The sequence below is a fragment of the Haematobia irritans genome, chromosome 1 (assembly GCF_050003625.1).
Source record: "Haematobia irritans isolate KBUSLIRL chromosome 1, ASM5000362v1, whole genome shotgun sequence".
In the NCBI taxonomy this organism is placed as follows: domain Eukaryota; kingdom Metazoa; phylum Arthropoda; class Insecta; order Diptera; family Muscidae; genus Haematobia; species Haematobia irritans.
The window spans coordinates 262,199,478-262,220,636 of record NC_134397.1 but is presented as its reverse complement, the minus strand read 5'-3'; the positions used below and the strand labels follow the sequence as shown (position 1 = coordinate 262,220,636).

Genomic DNA, 21,159 nt, shown 5'->3' with positions numbered 1-21,159 from the left:
TTTCATTGATTTTTTCTAAGTGTAGATTTCGTTCATTTCCTTAGCATATTGCTGGTGGTTGCCTAAGACAACCCACCTTTGTATTCTCATCGACCACTTGGCACTATATATATTGCCTATAGACACTGTGCGGCAATGAGTATGTGTTGAATGCTAGCGGGTGTGTGTGTGCGTGTGTGCTCTGTTGAATTCGCATAAGCGAAACCGAGCCGAAATCGAGAAAAGAAAGGTGCACACAAGTATCTGGCAGATAAATTTCAAACAGTCAGACAAGTCAATCGTCAGTATGTTTAGTTTAGCCAAAGACAGCAAGTCGGAGTCGCAAGTCCAATAAGAAAACGCGAGGCGGCAACGATGCCAGCGGCAGCCAAATAACTCAAAAACAAAAATTACATAGACAACAAAAACCATATGCGGATAGTGGATAGTATTAAAAAAAAAACATAAACAAACAAAAAACATAATTATCATCCCTAGAGAATGTGATCAAAAAAAAAAAATAACAAACAAACAAATTCATTTAGGATCTTTCATTAGCAGAAAGTCAAACAAATTTTGGTTTAAAGAATAACATCTTTTTTTTCATTCTTGGTGGTTTTGTTGTGTATCTTGCTCTGCTATCGGTCAGTGTTTCGAGACCAAAAAGAAAACGACAGCGTCGGTAACGACAAACAAACGAAAAAACAACAACAACAAGAATATACAAGAAAAAAATCACCCAAAATAACAACAAAAACAACAAGAGATTTTGTTGTACAAGTCATTTTCACTAGGCCAGTGTAAAAGCGTCAGTCATGACAGTCAGCTAGTCAACCATAAATTCGACGATGGCCTACCCCAAAAAATCTATTAAAGATGTCCCATTCAATTTTGAGAAATTAATAAAATAAATGTACGTATGTATATGTATGTATGTGAAGAAAAAAAATCATCTCAATAAATCGTGAATGAGAAACACAAATCTCTGTATATGAAAAAAACAACAAAATTGTAAGAGGTTGTGACAAAATAACCAAGAGCATACAAACGCTCACACATATGTATGTATGTAGTTATGCATGTGCAAGTACATGTGTCTTCAAAAAATGGCAAAGTGATTTGCTTACATATATAACAACAACAAAAAATCTTATATAGGATGTATCCTATATACATATGTATGTATGTACCACCTATATGTATACCCAAAAAATATAAGAAAATGTGAATTTCCAAAGAAATCATAAGAAATGAAATATGAAAATAAAAATAAAGAATTTCCCAAATTTCTCAAAGTTTCTTTTAGAGTATTGAGAATAAAAAAATGTGCCTAGAGAATGAAAAATGTGTGCTGAATTTCAACAACAACAACAATAATAATAAAATTCACAACAAATTAATCGAAAAAGGTAAATTATACTAAGTGTGTATATTTGTGTGTGTGTGTGTGCGTATAGAAAGAAAGAAGAAGACCCCGATTGCTTACCGACTGCCACCACTGCACGAGCCTTTACCTTTATATCTCCTCTCTTCGTTGCGTGCCACCGGAAATCAGGTGTATAACCCGGAAGTTCCGCTACAAAGCCTAAAAGAAGATTACAAAGAAAAAAATTGTAGTTTAAAGAAAATATCAAATCTGCAAGGAAACACACACTTGCAACACGACAAGTGAACAGTGAAGAAGAAGGTGTGTTCTTTGTTAATTTATTTTTTTTTTATTTTCCATCTATTTCTTATCCCATCTAAGAATATATTTTGGTTTCCCTTGATTATCCAGAGTGAGCTATAAATGTCGGCATTATTTCATCCTTCAATTTCCCATTTCCTTAAGAAGTATTAAGGATATGAAAGATATTGAAATGAAAAAACACTGCGTTTTAGTCGGGGTATTGTATTTTGATGCAGATATACATATTTCTTATATACAATTTGATATTATGTAGGTTTAAATAAATATTTTTTTTAATACACTGAGAATTTTAATCTTTCATTAAAAATGCTCAAAGAAATTTGAAGCAACTAATGCATATTACAATCGCCGATATGACAAAATATACAAAATTTTTAAAACCCCAAATTTGATCGAATTCGAGTGATAGCATTTCTTTCGACTGGGTTTTCATTCGACATGCAAAACAATTTTTTTGTTTTATTTTGTATCCCAATAAAAAAAGCGTCGCCAAAAAAGTAGTGAAAACGTTCTTTTTAGATGCGGAAGTTGTGTAAAATTGGCGCAGAAGTGATGAATTTAACATGGGCTTGTCATAGGATGGATGTCCACCATTTCAACAGCCGTTGCACTAAATTTGCATCACTTCTTACTCTGTGATCCGAATTCAATGTTTTGGATGTGAATTAAAAAAATGTTGTCATATTTTGAGAAATAAATAATTTTTATAATTTTTTAATGATTTTTAATGTATTCTAACACTTGTCTAAAATGTTTGAATTAAAATATTTTGAACAAGTATATACGGCCGTAAGTTCAGCCAGGCCGAAGCTTATGTACCCTCCACCATGGATTGCGTAGAAACTTCTACTGAAGACTGTCATCCACAATTGAATTACTTATGTTGCGGTTAGGCTTGCCGATGGCAAGGTATCTTAAAACCTCTTAACACCGTCTTCTAAATTGTATATAAGTCCATACGTGGTATATATTAAATCAAAAAAGATCGATTAAATACGTATATAATTCAGTTTGACAAAATTTTCTATAGAAAAAAAAATTTTTGACAAAATTTTCTATAGAAAAAAAAAATTTGACAAAATTTTCTATAGAAATAAAATTTTGACAAAATTTTCTATAAATAGAAATTAAATTTTGACAAAATTTTCTATAAATAGAAATTAAATTTTGACAAAATTTTCTATAGAAATAAAATTTTGACAAAATTTTCTATAGAAATAAAATGTTGACAAAATTTTGTATTGAAATAAAATGTTGACAAAATTTTCTATAGAAATAAAATTTTGACAAAATTTGCTGTAGAAATGAAATTTTAACAAAATGTTCTATAGAAATAAAATGTTGACAAAATTTTCTATAGAAATAAAATTTTGGTAGATTATTTTTGGCTCGAGTGGCATCCATGATTATGAACCGATATGGACCAATTTTTGTGTGATTGAAGATTGGCTATTTATAACTATAGACCGATATGGACCAATTTTGGTATGGTTGTTAGGGGCCATAAACGTTCGAAACTAACACCACGTTCCAAATTTGAACCGGATCGGATGAATTTTGCTCTTCCAAGAGCAAATCTGGAGAACGGTTTATATGGGGGTTATATATAATTATGGACCGATATGGACCAATTCTGGCACGGTTTTTTGAGACCATATACTAACACCATGTTCCACATTTCCAACGGATTGGATGAAATTTGCTTCTCTTAGAGACTCTGCAAGCCAAATCTGGGGATCGGTTTATATGGGGGCTATATATAATTATGAACCGATTTGGACCAATTTTTGCATGATTGTTAGAGACCATATACCAACGTCATGTACCAAATTTTTGCAAGATCGGATAAAATTTGCTTCTCTTAGAGGCTCCGCAAGCCAAATCGGGGAATCGGTTTATATGGAGGCTATATATAATTATGGACCGATGTGGACCAATTTTTGCATGGTTGTTAGAGACCATATACTAACACCATGTACCAAATTTCAGGCGGATCATATGAAATTTGCTTCTCTTAGAGGCCTCGCAAGCCAAATTTGTGGGTCCGTTTATATGGGGGCTATACGTAAAAGTGGACCGATATGGCCCATTTGCAATACCATCCGACCTACATCAATAACAACTACTTGTGCCAAGTTTCAAGTCTATAGCTTGTTTCGTTCGGAAGTTAGCGTGATTTCAACAGACGGACGGACGGACGGACGGACGGACATGCTTAGATCGACTCAGAATGTCACCACGACCCAGAATATATATACTTTATGGGCTTAGAGCAATATTTCGATGTGTTACAAACGGAATGACAAAGTTAATATACCCCCCATCCTATGGTGGAGGGTATAAAAACGTACTTTTTATGAAATATCTTCTTAATTTTTATGAAACAATTTCGTCCCATAAAGTATATATATTCTGGGTCGTGGTGAAATTCTGAGTCGATCTGAGCATGTCCGTCCGTCCGTCTGTTGAAATCACGCTAACTTCCGAACGAAACAAGCTATCGACTTGAAACTTGGCACAAGTAGTTGTTATTGATGTAGGTCGGATGGTATTGCAAATGGGCCATATCGGTCCACTTTTACGTATAGCCCCCATATAAACGGACCCCAAAATTTGGCTTGCGAGGCCTCTAAGAGAAGCAAATTTCATCCGATCCGGCTGAAATTTGGTACATGGTGTTAGTATATGGTCTCTAACAACCATGCAAAAATTGGTCCACATCGGTTCATAATTACATATAGCCCCCATATAAACCGATCACCAGATTTGATCTCCGGAACCTCTTGGAAGACCAAAATTCATCTGATTAAGTTTAAATTTGGTATGTGGTGTTAATATATGGCCTCAAACTCCTATGCAAAAATTGGTCGATATCGGTCCATAATTATATATAGGCCCCATATAAACCGATCCCCAGATTTGACCTCCAGAGCCCCTTGGAAGAGCAAAATTCTTGCCATTCGGTTGAAATTTGGTACGTGATGTTAGTATATGGTATCCAACAACCATGCAACAACCAGATTTGGTTTTGGAACCTCTTGGAGGAGCAAATTTCATCCGAGTGAGTTGAAATTTGGTACATTGTGCTAGTATATGGTCGTTAACAACCATGCCTAACTAGGTCCATATCGGTCTATAGTTATATATGGCCCTCAGATAAATCGATCCCCAATCACACAAAAATTGGTCCATATCAAGTTCATAATTGTATATAGCCCCCATATAAGCGACCGCCATATTTCAATTCTGGCTCTCTACTACAAAAAGTTCATATCGATTCGTAATTATTTGTAGACTTAACTATACATAACTTTTTTGTCTAATATATACCATGTATGGACTAAATCACAGTCTTTCGTAGAAGTTTCTACGCAATCCATGGTGGTGGGTACATAAGATTCGGCCTGGCCGAACTTGCGGCCGTATGTACTTGTTCAAGTTCAATTAGTATAAAATTCAGGAAAAATATTCAGTTAGGCTTTCGCTTTACCAAATCCGAATTGCCGGGCCTCACGCTTGACACCTGCCATCAGATTTTGTACAGCCACCTTGTCCACCTTCTTCGCCGCAGAAAGCCAGTTTGCCTTGAACTGCTGCTCGTCCTTAGCAGTTTTTTTGGTCTTCTTTAGGTTCCGCTTGACAATAGCCCAGTATTTCTCAATTGGGCGGAGCTCTGGCGTGTTGGGAGGGTTCTTGTCCTTGGGAACCACCTGCACGTTGTTGGCGGCGTACCACTCCATGGCCTTTTTACCGTAATGGCAAGATGCCAAATCCGGCCAAAACAGTACGGAACAACCGTGTTTCTTCAGGAAAGGCAGCAGACGTTTATTCAAACACTCTTTCACGTAAATTTCTTGGTTGACAGTCCCGGAAGCTATGAAAATGCTGCTTTTCAAGCCACAGGTACAGATGGCTTGCCAAACCAGATATTTCTTTGCGAACTTTGACAGTTTTATGTGCTTGAAAATATCTGCTACCTTTCCCCTTCCTTTTGCCGTATAAAACTCCTGTCCCGGAAGCTGCTTGTAGTCGGCTTTGACGTAGGATTCGTCGTCCATTACCACGCAGTCAAACTTCGTCAGCATCGTCGTGTACAGCCTCCGGGATCGCGCTTTGGCCGTCGTATTTTCTTTATCATCGGGATTTGGAGTCACTACCTTCTTGTAAGTCGACAGTCCGGCTCGTTTTTTGGCTCGATGCACGGTTGTAGACGATACACCCAGCTTATTTGCGGCATCTCGGAGAAAGAGGTTAGGGTTTCGCTTGAAACTACCGGCAACTCTCTTTGTCGTCTCAGCGGCTTCCGGTTTTCGATTTCCCCCCCGAGCCAGACTTCCTGGCTGTCGACAAACGTTCCCCAAAAACTTTAATTACATTTGTAACGGTTGATTTGGCAACTTTTAGCGATTTTGCCAGCTTTGCGTGCGAGTAGCTCGTATTTTCGCGATGCGCGAGCAAAATTTTGATACGCTGCTCTTCTTGCTTGGACTGCATTTTGACAACTGAAGAGTGAATTCCAAAATCAAAATAGGAGCAACATTCTACACACACACACCTTCAAAATGAGAGGTGTTCAGGTTTTTTAAATGCAAAATTGAAAGAAATACGTCAAGTTTATATTGACCAAATTTTCACCGTATCACCCTTTAAGGCACACAGAACCATTTTTATGTTTTGTAAATTTTGTTTAAATTTAACAAAAAATACTGTAGGGAACATTTTTTGAGAATGTAGGGAACTTTTTTTGTCCTTGTAGGGTAAACCGAAAATTTTTTCTTGGCAACACTGCATCATATTTACATTTATCACACCTTTCTCTTCATTAGGTAGAGTTTTTGTTTCATCGGATCCAGAAGAAGTGGTGCAAAATTGGCGTAGAAGCGATGAATTTAACATGGGCTTGTCATAGGACGGATGTCCACCATTTCAACAGTTGTTGCACTGAATTTTTTGCATCGCTTCTTCAGGTGTGATCTGAATTCAGTGTTTTGATTAAAAAAATTTGTGACATTTTGCCAAATAAATAAGTTTTATATTTTTTATGATTTTTAATGCATATCTGAAACATTTGACGTCAAATATTTTCAAAAATAATGGATTTGTTATTTTTTCGACAAAATTTAAAAAAATATATACCATTTTATTAATTCCTACTTTGTTATACCCTTCACCACTACTGTGGTACAGGGTATAATAAGTTTGTGCATTTGTATGTAACGCCAAGGAATAGTGGTCATAGACCCATCTTTTAGTATACCGATCGGCTTAGAATTAAATTCTGAGTCGATTTAGCGATGTCCGTCTGTCTGTCTGTCTGTCTGTCCGTCTGTCTGTATATGTAATTTTGTGCACAAAGTACAGCTCGCAATTTAAGTCCGATCGTCCTCAAATTTGGCACAGGGCCGTTCCGTGGGACAGAGACAATCGCTATTGGTTTTGGAAAAAATCGGTTCAGATTTAGATATAGCTGCCATATATATTTATCCCCGATGTGGTCATAGTTAGCGTGTTCATCAACCGATTTTCTTGAAATACCGTACATCCAATTATTTTATGAATCTCGAAAATCTTGCAAAATATCAGCCAAATCGGTTCAGATTTAGATATAGCTCCCATATATATCTTTCGTCCGATTTAGACTCATATGACCACAGAGGCCAAAGTTTACTACCGATCTTCGTGAAATTTTGCACAGAGGATAGAATTGACATTCTCCCAATGCTTGGTAAATTTGATTGAAATCGGTTCAAATTAAGATATAGCTCCCATATATATCTTTCGTCCGATTTGAACTTATATGGGCACAAAAGCCAGAGTTTTGCCGTGATTTGCTTCAAATTTTGCACAAGGGGTACGTTTAATAGTATCATTAAGTGTGTCAAATTTTGTTAAAATCGGTTCAGATTCAGATATAGCTCCCATATATATCTTTCGCCCGATTTGCACTCATATGGTCTCAAAAGCCAGAGTTTTGTCCTGACTTACTTCAAATTTTGCACAAGTGGTACTTTTAACGATACTATTGTATGTGCCAAATATGGTCAAAATCGATTCAGATTTAGATATAGCTACCATATATATCTTTCGTCCGATTTGAACTTATATGGCCTCAAAATTATTATTCTAACTATATATGTCAAATTTAGTCAAAATCGGTTCAGATTCTATATAGCTCCCATATATACGTACACCAGAGTTGGAGAAATATGGTAGACTGTTACACATTTTAGACCCATTTTCAATGGAAGTGTCCTCCAATTAACTGGATAGCGTTAACCGATTTAAATTTTAGTTCTAGAGATTTTGTAGAAGTAAAAAAATTGTCTCCTTTATGTTATATAGCTTCCAGCAAATGTAAAGTAGCTGAGATGGTAACACAAATTTTGGCCTACATAGGGGTGAAGGGTATAATATAGTACCGCCCGACTTTAGACTTTACTTACTTGTTTTTAACTTATGTATTTGAAACAAAAAAGTTACAATAACAAGTGAAAAAAGCGAGTTAAAAAGAACTGAATTAAAAGAAATTCCAGTGTAGCTAAAATAGAAAGCATCTTTGGGAGGAAAGTTTTGGAAGTGCTTTTAAAGTTGTGCTTTTAGAAGAACTTCCAAACATTTTCTGGGAAATTATGGATTATGGATTGAAGCACCATTTTAGTTATGTATTTTTTTTATTCTGTTTTAAGGACATATTTAATATTTATTTAAGCCATCTTAAATAAATATTAAATATGTCTTTGTAGTCAAGATGCAAAAAGACAACAAATTTAAAGACAATTTCATTAAATGTAGGGAATTTTTCTGAATTATTAAAGTCAAGTTGACCTTAGCCCAAACATTTTTTCTTTCATGTTATGATACCCATTTTTAAGTGAAATCACTTAATTATAAGGACAATATGACTTCATTGAAAAGTTTATCGACTTTTGGACAAGGAAAAAAATATATTAGAGAAATGCGTCTTCTATGTTATGCTAAGCAAAATTTGCATTCGTATTTTAAAGACATGAAATCTTTGACCACACGACAAAATTTTTGTTCAGTGTATATATAAAAGATAATAATTATATACAAATTCTATGCCTCAGCGCTGCCCGGGCATAGTTGAGACTAGCTGGCATTTTACTACACTCTTATGATATGTAAATTCTATAGATATAAAACTTAGACAAAATTTCCAATAGAAATAAAATTTTGAAAAAATTTTCTACAGAAATAAAATTTTGACAAAATTTTCTATAGAAATAAAATGTTGTCAAAAATTTTCCATAGAAATAAAATGTTGACAAAATTTTCTATGGAAAAAATTGACAAAAATTTTCTATAGAAATGAAATGTTGACTAAATTTTCTATTGAAATAAAATTTTGACAAAATTTTCTATAGAAATAAAATTTTGAACAAATTTTCTATAGAAATAAAATTTTGATAAGATTTTCTATAGAAACTAAATTTTCTATAGAAATAATACTTTGAAAAAAAATTCTATAGAAATAAAATTTTGAAAAATTGACAAAAATTTCGTGGTTCAATAAAAAGAGAATAGTACTGTGTATTAATTAAATTCTGCTAATTACAATTAAAGAAAAAGGGGAACATTTTTCTAAATCCAAATATTATAAAACAATATTAAAATTTAAAAATCACATGAGAAGTGGTTCTAAGTTACATAGAAGATAATCCTTGAGTGCAATCTTAAAACGTGAAACTTGTACTATATTCCTTATGTCTTGTTGGAGGCAGTTATACTCATTAGGGCCTATATATTCTACTCTTTGCTTCGTTGTTTCGAGCCGTCATCGTGCACTTCTCAGCTTAGTACAATTTCTAGTATTAATTGTCATCTGATTGCTCTCAAACAGTATTGAGTTGTTGCCTGTTCAATGCAAACTTTTAAAGACATACAAATTTAGTCGCATTCTGTACAATCCGAAAATCGGTAATATCGTTAACGATATATCCCTATACAAAGCAATAGTTGAAAATCGTTGAGGTTTATTAAAAACAATTCTTAGAGCCTTATTCTGACATCTTTGGAGTGATTTAAACTCACTAGTTCTCTTCCAACCATATACTATAGGTAAAGAATTAAGATGGCTATGTACTAAACTCTGGTATAATGCAAGTCTCACGTCTTTATTAAATTTAAATTAAATTTAAGTAATATTCCTAGGGAACACGATATCTTCCTCTTTAAGACCTGTATGTGTAGGTCCCAATTCATTCATGCATTTCTGCATTGTTTATAATTCTTTTTATAATTCACTTCCATGATAGAAGGCATCAAAACTCTTCCCCCATCGAACGTTATATAGTTCTTTGCAACTCCATTATAAAAGATCGACCTCATTAAACTTTTACTCCATACTGTATAAGAACCATATGTTCTACAAAAAAAAAAACAGCAACAACAATAACAATAACTCAGAGTTCTTCTAATCAAATTTAATTAAATTCAATTTAATAAGAAAACATTGTAATTGAATTTATTTCCATCTCTCACTTAACCAAACCAAAAAATACAAAAAACCAACAACGAAAAGAATATAAAAATAAACCGCCAAACTACGCGACGACAACGATTACGACGACAACGATTACGACCACAACAACAACAACAATAACTTTTATTTTCTGCGAGAAGAGAGGAAGAGTTTAGAAATTTCAATGGAAAATCAAAAGCTAACACATCAAATCTAAAAATATTACCAACAACAAAAAAACCCTAACAAAAATAAACAAAGCGGGTGTTTGTGTATGCGATTGGCTGTAAGTGTAAACTAAACCCACAACATGTGAGACCATAGAGAAAACCTACACCTACACAAAGGACAATAATGGCAACAACAAAAACGATAGCTTGTCAACGCTGTAAAACGGGCGCAACACAACATCACATGTGAAAAATCGATTTGAGTGTCCTTTTTTATTGTAGTTGTTGTTGCTGTTATTGTTTTGTGTTCTCTGAGTAAGCATGCTGGTGCGTTGTATATGGTTGTTTTTGTTTTTGTTATTAAACCCAAAAGAATACACTCTCATAGGCACGCATAGCTTAAACGTATAATGCCAACATTAAATCCTCTTACGCATTTCTTCTTTGCCATTGCAACTTTCCAGAATACCTTGGCTTCTACGTTACCTTACGTTTGCTTCCTGGATTTTGTTTTCACAAGGGCCAAACTCAAAGAACCGTTAAAAGAGCAATACCTGGTAGACTACTTCCCCAACTAACTAAAGTAGACTCCACCAAACCGTTGTAACACCTTTTGCAAGCCAGACGAAATACCACCACCATTTTCACCATTCACCGCCACGTTTGTGTGGGTCACCTTGCCATGTGTCAACACACATAATGAAAATGTTCCTTGAATTTTTATTGGTTTGTTTCCTTAGCCCAAAGTACACATTTGAAATAGCCTAAACAAAAAAAGAGCACAATCGTTAGCTGACGGTTTTTTTCAAGTTTCCTGTTGGTTAGGCGAAGCAACACAAAAAACCCACAGCAGCAATCAGGTAATTATATTGCCTCTTAAGTAAATTAGAATAAAGACTATGAGGGCCTACACGACGTTAGGCCAATCTGTTGGTCGCCATTTTGTTCATTTTTGGACTGACCTAGTCATTCAATAATATTTGAGACAAACACAATTTTCCACTATGAATCTTTAAAAAGCCTACTTCAGGATACTCAAGAGCCTTGGGGTATTTTAGTAAAAGTGCACAGTGGGGGAATTGGAATATATCATTGGTCATATACCATTAAAAAAGTTGATTTCTACTCCTAATTTTTGTTTTCATTTAAGAAATTATTTTTTAATAATTCTAAGTCCGAGTCATAGCTGTTTTTAAATACAGATTTTAAGTTTAAGTTTCCCGATTTTATGATATGATTTTGTATAATTGTAGTTACATTAAAAAAATACTTTGATAAGACCAAAAAAATTAAATTTTAACTAAACTTTCTATTCAAATAAAAATTTGACAAAATTTTCTATAGAAATAAAATGTTCACAAAATTTTCTATAAAATTAAAATAAAAAAAATATTATTATATTATTATTAATATTATATTAAAATTATTTATGGAAATAAAACTTTGACAAAATATTCTATAGAGCTAACATTTTGACAAAATTTCCTATAGAAATAAAATGTTTTCAAAATTTTCTATAAAATTAAAATTTTGACAAAATTTCCTTTACAAATTTTTTTATAGAAATAAAATGAATAAATGAAAACAGAGGAAGCACGCTCAAAATAAACCCAGCCAACTGCACTCAAATCGATGATTTGACTTTGGCAAAGGAAAAGTGGAGGATTTATGCAAAATTTATTTTTGGCAAAACCTACTATCGAATGCCTTTTTTCGGGAGGTTGGAGTGTAATTTACATTGGGGTTAGTGAATAACCCGAATTTATTCTGATAATTGGTTGATAGTTTTGCTGCAAGTAGAAGATGCTGATGAGAAATGTGGCAACTCCGAAACAGCTGTCCATCCAACCATCTTTGTAGTCTATAGTGCTTTGCCCAAATAAATTTGACAAATATACTTTTCCTCTGTTGGTTAAGCTACTCTTGTAGTTTAGCCAACGCAATGGTTTTAAGCAGAAATCAAAACAATACATACAATTTTGACAAAATTTTCTATAGAAATAAAATTTTGATAAAATTTTCTATAGAAATAAAATTTTGACAAAATTTTCTATAGAAATAAATATTTGACAAAATTTTCTATAGAAATAAAATTTTGAAAAAAATTTTTTAAGAAATAAAATTTTGTATAGAAATAAAATTTTGACAAAATTTTCTGTAGAAATCAATATTTGACAAAATTTTCTATAGAAATAAACTTTTCACAAAATTTTCTATAGAAAAAAAATTTTACAAAATTTTCTATAGAAATAAAATTTTGACAAAATTTTCTATAGAACTAAATTTTGGACAAAATTTTCTGTAGAAATAAAATTTTGATAAAATTTTCTATAGAAATTAAATTTTGACAAAATTGTCTATAAAAATAAAATTTTGACAAAATCTTCTACAGAAATAAAATTTTGACAAAATTTTCTACGGAAATAACATTTTTGACTAAATTTTCTATAGAAATAAAATTTTGAAAAAATTTTCTATAGAAAAAAATTTACAAAATTTTCTATAGAAATAAAATTTTGACAAAATTTTCTATAGAAATAAATTCTTGACAAAATTATTCTATAAAAATAAAATGTTGACAAAACTTTCTAAAAAAATTGACAAAATCTTCTATAGAAATAAAATTTTGATAAAATAGAATAGCAATAGTTCAATAATAAAGTAATGAAACACAACAACACCATTATTTTTCATTAGTCCATGACCTCAAGCCAAACGAATAATCCCAGAAATAAAATTTTGGCAAAATTTTCTATAGAAATAAAATTTTGACAAAATTTTCCATAGAAATAAAATTTTCTATAAAAATAAAATTTTGAAAAAAAATTTTTATGAAATATAATTTTGTATAGAAATAAAATTTTGACAAAATTTTCTATAGAAATAAAATTTCACAAAATTTTCTATAGAAATAAAATTTTGACAAAATTTTCTATAGAAAAAAATTTTACAAAATTTTCTATAGAAATAAAATTTTGACAAAATTTTCTATAGAAATAAAATTTTGACAACATTTTCTATAGAAATAAAATTTCACAAAATTTTCTATAGAAATAAAATTTTGAAAAAATTTTCTATAGAAATAAAATTTTGACAAAATTTTCTATAGAAATAAAATTTTGACAAAATTTTCTATAGAAATAAAATTTTGACAAAATTTTCTATAGAAATTAAATTTTGACAAAATTGTCTATAAAAATAAAATGTTGACAAAACTTTCTAAAAAATAAAATTTTGACAAAATCTTCTATAGAAAAAATGTTTACAAAATTTTATATAGAAATAAAATTTTACAAAATTTTCTATAGAAATAAAACGTTGACAAAATTTTTTATGAAATAAAATTTTGACAAAATTTTCTATAGAAAAAAATTTTACAAAATATTCTATAGAAATAAAATTTTGACAAAATTTTCTATAGAAAAAAATTTACAAAATTTTCTATAGAAATAAAATTTTGACAAAATTTTCTATAGAAATAAAATCTTGACAAAATTATTCTATAAAAATAAAATGTTGACAAAACTTTCTAAAAAAAATTTGACAAAATCTTCTATAGAAATAAAAGTTTGATAAAATGTTTGATAAAATAGAATAGCAATAGTTCAATAATAAAGTAATTAAACACAACAACACCATCATTTTTCATTAGTCCATGACCTCAAGTCAAACGAATAATCCCAGAAATAAAATTTTGGCAAAATTTTCTATAGAAATAAAATTTTGACAAAATTTTCTATAGAAATAAAATTTTGACAAAATTTTCTATAGAAATAAAATTTTGACAAAATTTTCTATAGAAATAAAATCTTGACAAAATTATTCTATAAAAATAAAATGTTGACAAAACTTTCTAAAAAAAATTGACAAAATCTTCTATAGAAAAAAAATTTTGATAAAATTTTTGATAAAATAGAATAGCAATAGTTCAATAATAAAGTAATGAAACACAACAACACCATCATTTTTCATTAGTCCATGACCTCAATCCAAACGAATAATTCCAGAAATAAAATTTTGGCAAAATTTTCTATAGAAATAAAATTTTGACAAAATTTTCTATAGAAATAAAATTTTCTATAAAAATAAAATTTTGAAAAAAATTTTTATGAAATATAATTTTGTATAGAAATAAAATTTTGACAAAATTTTCTATAGAAATAAAATTTTGACAAAATTTTCTATAGAAAAAAATTTTACAAAATTTTCTATAGAAATAAAATTTTGTTGTTGTTTTTTATTTCAGCTTAAAACCATACATTGACTAAACTACAAGAGTAGCTTAACCAACCGAGGAAAAGAATGTTTGTCAAATTTATTTGGGCAAAGCCCTATAGACTGCAAGATGGTTGGATGGACGCACGTTTCGGAATTACCACATTCCTCATCAGCATCCTCTACTTGCAGCAAAACTATCAACCAATTATCAGAATAAATTCAGGCAGTTTATTAAACCCAACAAAAACCACACTTGAACCCTCCGAAAAAAGGTTTTACATTGATAGCCGGCTTATGCCGAAATAAATTCGAAACAAACATATCTCTTTTCCTATGCCACTGTCAAATCATCGATTTGAATTCACATGGCTTTTCGGAGGGTTCAAGTATGGTTTTTGTTGGGTTTAATAAACTGCCTGAATTTATTCTGATAATTGGTTGATAGTTTTGCTGCAAGTAGAGGATGCTGATGAGGAATGTGGTAATTCCGAAACGTGCGTCCATCCAACCATCTTGCAGTCTATAGGGCTTTGCCCAAATAAATTTGACAAACATTCTTTTCCTCTGTTGGTTAAGCTACACTTGTAGTTTAGTCAATGTATGGTTTTAAGCTGAAATAAAAAACAACAACAATGCTTAAAGAACAAAACCAACAATAACAAAACAAAACAAATGAAATAAAATTTTGACAAAATTTTCTATAGAAATAAAATTTTGACAACATTTTCTATAGAAATAAAATTTCACAAAATTTTCTATAGAAATAAAATTTTGACAAAATTTTCTATAGAAATAAAATTTTGACAAAATTTTCTATAGAAAAAATTTTACAAAATTTTCTATAGAAATAAAATTTTGACAAAATTTTCTATAGAAATAAAATTTTGACAAAATTTTCTATAGAAATTAAATTTTGACCAAATTGTCTATAAAAAAAATAAAATGTTGACAAAACTTTCTGAAAAATAAAATTTTGACAAAATCTTCTATAGAAAAAATGTTTACAAAATTTTCTATAGAGATAAAATTTTACAAAATTATCTATAGAAATAAAACGTTGACAAAATTTTCTATAGAATTTAGATTTTGACAAAATTGTCTATAAAAATAAAATTTTGACAAAACTTTCTAAAAAATAAAATTTTGACGAAATCTTTTTTAGAAATAAAATTTTGACAAAATGTTCTATAGAAATAAAATTTTGACAACATTTTCCAAAGAAATAAAATTTGGCAAAACATTCTAAAGAAATTTAATTTTGACAGTATTCCCAGAAAAAACTTTTGACAAAATTTTCTATAGAAACAAAATTTTGACAAAATTCTCTATAGAAATAAAATGTTGACAAAATTTTCTATAGAAATTTTCTCTAACCACAAACATTTTATAAACAACTTCAACATATTTTGTTTTGGTAATTTGGTAGATTTTTGTTAAAATTTGGTAGACTATTTTATTTTATTTTGAAGGGGATAACTTTAAGAAGAAAAGAATTCTTCATTGGTTTAAAATATCATTTCGTTGCAAAGAATTTTTTTTTTTTGCATGTACGTGCTTAACATAAAACCAGAGACTGATAACCCACTGATATATGATGCCTCTGTTTCATATCTAATACAAATACTCCCACAACTGCAATGATATCTGAAATTTCTTAAAAAACAAAAATTCCCAAATGACATAAAATGATCTACAAGAGTTCTTAAGCCATAAAAAGCTAATTACACATAATAACAAAATAAAAACTTCAGCTGAAATGATATTTGAAACCAGCAAATTTGTCGTTTTTTGGTAAACTTTTGAGATTCACATTGCAACGATTCGTTGATCTAAAATTTTGTTAATGTTTAACAAATCTAAAGAATGTTTTTTTTAGAAAAATCACCAATAAGGTTTTTTGTTTATAGACATTCCAACAACTCGAATTAACGCATGAAGATTTTGTTAATGTTTAACAAATTTAAAGAATGTTTTTTTTAGAAAAATCATCAACAAGGTTTTTTTTGTTTATTGACATTCCAACAACTCGAATTAATACACGACGCCCCATCTTAATTTCAAATTACTAAAATAACATTTTCACAAACGACAAAAAACGCCATGCGTTTAATTTTGTTATCTTTGTGAGTTACAATTTGTTCGATTTGTTTTGCGGCTTGTCTAAATGTGCAATTACTCGCATTGGCAATAAATTCTATATTATCGTCAGATTGCCGGACTCTAGTTCTAGCTATCTTTTGCTGGCAATTACCGATGGTTTTTTTTGTTTTCTCCGTCTCTGTACTTTTTGATCTAAAAACCAGAATACCCAACAACGCCAAAAGCTCATCATCGTTGGTTGTTGGCTGATGTTCTTTTGTGTTTAAATCAATCTGCGCTGTTTTTGTTGATGATTAAAAATTTGTTTTTATTGAAAGTTAAACAAAATCGAAATAATCGTTCATTTGAACATGAATGAAATAAGATACACAAACATTTAATTTTATGTGCAATATCAAATGCTGGTGGTGGGAGGGGTCGGGTAGCTATAAAATAGGAATGCCAAGATAATTTGCAATAGCATATGTGTTTGCGCGTACAGAGAGAGAGAGAGGAAATATTACAAAAGTAAGAGGAACTCTACGATTTAAACATCTCTCCACAATATTAATGGTACTAAGTCAATGAAATGTTGGGACTTAATTTTCGAAAATTAGATATCCTAAATTTTTGAACCTTTTTTGTGATGTCCGTCCTTCTGATGAAATTATTTTAGCTTCCAAATAATTTTTTTTAAATTTTAGTTATTGTCCCTTCTTATCGAATTTCCCAATTTTATAAACAATTAGGAAGACCCTTAAAAGCCTTTGCGATAATGAGTCAAAAAACAAAATCCCATGCTCATTCAACATTACCTCCAGGCTTCATGCTTTGGTTTAATCATTAGCCATAAATCAATGTGTTTTCTTTTTGGTGGAAGTTTGATTTTTTTTTGTATTTTTCGTATTAAGAGTGGAGAGTCTCCAATTAGATTTGTCATGCAAGTCACAATGCTTTATGGCAGCTAATGTGGCCTTTCGTTACAGCTTTGTGACTCATGATTTCGAAAATTACGTAATATTTGATTTTTAGTTTTGGGGGTCCTGATGTTTTTCTCGTTTTTTTTTTTATTGTTTTATTTGGATTTTAATCTAAACAAATGGAATGTGAAATTCCATAAAAATCGCTTAGATGGAAATTGAATTTTCAACATTTGAAAGAGATCTTTAGTCAAAAAAGAAATTTCACAAAGAGATAGGATCACATAACATTTTTCTATAAAAATACAATTTTGAGAAAATTTTCTATAGAAATAAAATTCTGAGAACATTTTATATAAAAATACAATTTTGAGAATATTTTCTATAGAAATAAACTTTCTAAAAAATTTTATATAGAAACAAGTAAAGCCCAAAGCAAATCAAGGCAAAACTCTGGCTTTTGAGGCCATATAAGTGGAAATCGGATGAATGATATATATGGGAGCTATATCTAAATCTGAACCGATTTCAACCAAATTTGGCACAATTAACGATACTATTAAACGTACTCCTTGTGCAAAATTTGAAGCATGCACACAAAAAATTTTTTCTCTGATTCAATCACCAAATTAATTGATCCAATTAATTTTTTAATTGAAATGTCTTCAATCACGAAAATGATCATATCAATCACAGTTTTAATTGGGCATAGAAAAAATTCTTGATTAAAAAATTAATTAATTTTTTCAGCAAAATTCAATTAATTTTTTAATTGATTCAATTAAAAATTTAATTGATGTTGATTGCAAAACGCAATTAATTTATTAAGGTAATTATTTTTAAAAAGGTAACTATTTTTAATTACTTAGTTAGATTGGCTTAGAGTTTTTATTTGGATTAACAAATGATTGTTTGAAATACATTTTTAATTAAAAAAGTAAACAAAATCAGCACTTTTTTAATTGAATTAGTCTTCCGAATTTGATTAAAAAGTTAATTGTATCAATTAATTTTTTAATTAAACATTTTAAAAATTTCAATCATTGACTTAATTAACTTAATGTTTCTATCATGATTAAAAAGTTAATTGTATCATTTAATTTATTAATTGAAAAAATTTTCAACTTCAATTAACTTTTTAATTGGAAATATTTTGGTGATATTTTTTTCGGTGTGTCAGGGCAATACTCTGGCTTTTGTCGTCATATAAGTGCAAGTCGGACGAAAGAGCTATATCTAAATCTGAACCGATTTCAACCAAATTTGGCACACATAACGATACCATCAAACGTACCTATCGTGCAAAATTTGAAGCAACTCACGACAAAACTCTGGCTTTTGAGGCCATATAAGTGCACATCGGGCGAAAGATATATATGAGAGCTATATCTAAATCCGAACCGATTTCAACCAAATTTAATACACTTACTGATACTATTAAACGTACTCCTGGTGCAAAATTTGTAAGTTAAGTTCAAATCGGACAAAAGATATTTTATTTCTATAGAAAATGTCAAAATTTTATTTCTATAGAAATTTTTTTAAAAACTTTAGTTCTTTAGAAAATTTTGTTAACATTTTATTAATATAGAAAATTTTTTCAAAATTTTATTTATATAGAAAAATTTTCCAAAATTTTATTTCTATAGCAAATTTTTTAAAAATTTTAGTTCTTTAGAAAATTTTGTCAAAGTGTTATTTCTATAGAAAATTTTTCCAAATTTTTTTTTTCTATAGAAAATTTTGTCAAAATTTTGTTTCTATAGAAAATTTTGTTAAAATTTTATTTCTAGAGAAAATTTTGTTAAAATTTTATTTCTATAGTTAATTTTGTCAAATTTTAATTTCTATAGCAAATTTTGTCAAAATTCTATGGAATTTTTTTAATAAATTTTTGTTCTTTTGAAAATTTTGTGAAAATGTTATTTCTATAGTAAACTTTCTCAAAATTTTATTTATATAGAAAAATTTTCCAAAATTTTATTTCTATAGCAAATTTTGTCAAAATTTAATTTCTATAGATTTTTTTTTTTATAAATTTTTGTTCTTTAGAAAATTTTGTGAAAATGTTATTTCTATAGTAAATTTTGTCAAATTGTTGTTTCTATAGAAAATTTTTAAAATTTTATTTCTATAGAAAATTGTGTCAAAATTTTAGTTCTATAGAGAATTTTGTCAACATTTTATTTTTATAGAAATTTTTTCAAAATTTTGTTTCTATAGAAAATTTTGTCAAAAATTTATTTCTATAGAAAATTTTTTCACAATTTTATTTCTATAGAAAATTTTGTCAAAATTTTATTTCTCTAGCAAATTTTGTCAAAATTTTATTTCTATAGCATATTTTGTCAAAATTTTATTTCTATACAAAATTTTTTCACAATTTTATTTCTATAGTTAATTTTGTCAAAATTGTATTTCTTTAGAAAATTTTAACAAAATTTATTTTTTTTTTCAAAGAAAAATTTTCCAAAATTTTATTTTTATAGAAGAGTTTGTCAAAATTGTATTTCTATAGAAAATTTTATCACAATTTTATTTCTTTAGCAAATTTTGTCAAAATTTTATTTCTAATGAAAATTTTTTCACAATTTTATTTCTATAGTTAATGTTATCGAAATTTTATTTCTATAGCAAATTTTGTCAAAATTTAATTTCTATAGAATTTTTTTTTTATAAATTTTTGTTCTTTTGAAAATTTTTTGAAAATGTTATTTCTATAGTAAATTTTCTCAAAATTTTATTTATGTAGAAAAAATTTCCAAAATTTTATTTCTATAGAAAATTTTGTTAAAATTTTATTTCTATAGAAAATTTTGTAAAAATTTTATTTCTATAGAAAATTGTGTCAAAATTTTATTTGTATACAAAATTTTTTAAAAATTTTGTTTCTATAGAAAATTTTGTCAAAAATTTATTTCTATAGAAAATTTTTTCACAATTTTATTTCTACAGTTCATTTTGTCAAAATTTTATTTCTATAGCAAATTTTGTCAAAATTTTATTTCTATACAAAATTTTTTCACAATTTTATTTCTATACAAAATTTTTTCACAATTTTATTTCTATAGTTAATTTTATTATTTTTTTTTTCTATAGCAAATGTTGTCAAGATTTTATTTCTATAGCAAATTTTTCCAAAATATTATTTCTATAGCAAATGTTGTCAAAATTTCTGTAGCAAATTTTGTTAAAATTTTATTTCTATAGAAAGAAAATTTCAACAAAATAATTCTACAGAAAAAAAAACATTACAATTAAAAAACTAATGCGAAATCAATGTAGCGGATGCTTATAAAGATGACTTTTACCCATAGCTCATGTAAAATTCATCGGTTCTTATCCGATTTTACACCACTTCTGGATCAAAACTAGGATGTCCAAATAACCTGTTGTTTTTGTTTGCAGTTTGCTGTTTGTTTTTTTTTTTGAAAAACATGTTTCGGGTTTTTTAATTTGCCCAGAACCGGTTAAACCGACAAACTAAAAATTAGTGAAAATTATTTACCCATTAATCGGTGTTGGTTGTGGACAGCCTCATTCTAACAGAACATTTTCTTTTATTTTTTCGATACAGTTTTTTGTTAAGAATATTAAAGGGCATCTCTAACCCAGTCCTTT

The 21,159-nt window shown here is 29.2% G+C and overlaps 1 protein-coding gene across 4 annotated transcripts in view; it reads left to right on the top strand.

The window, feature by feature from the left end:
• Positions 1-300: 300 nt before the first annotated feature.
• Mgat2 (alpha-1,6-mannosyl-glycoprotein 2-beta-N-acetylglucosaminyltransferase) overlaps positions 301-21,159 on the top strand; it is a 112,343-nt gene continuing 91,484 nt past the window's right edge. For 2 of the 4 annotated variants that reach the window (XM_075291610.1, XM_075291586.1), the window contains exons 1-2: positions 301-892; positions 1,276-1,666. The gene's annotated coding sequence lies outside the window, so the exon portion shown is untranslated. The remainder of the gene's footprint in view (positions 893-1,275; positions 1,667-21,159) is intronic. The other 2 variants (XM_075291601.1, XM_075291594.1) reach the window with 2 other exon arrangements.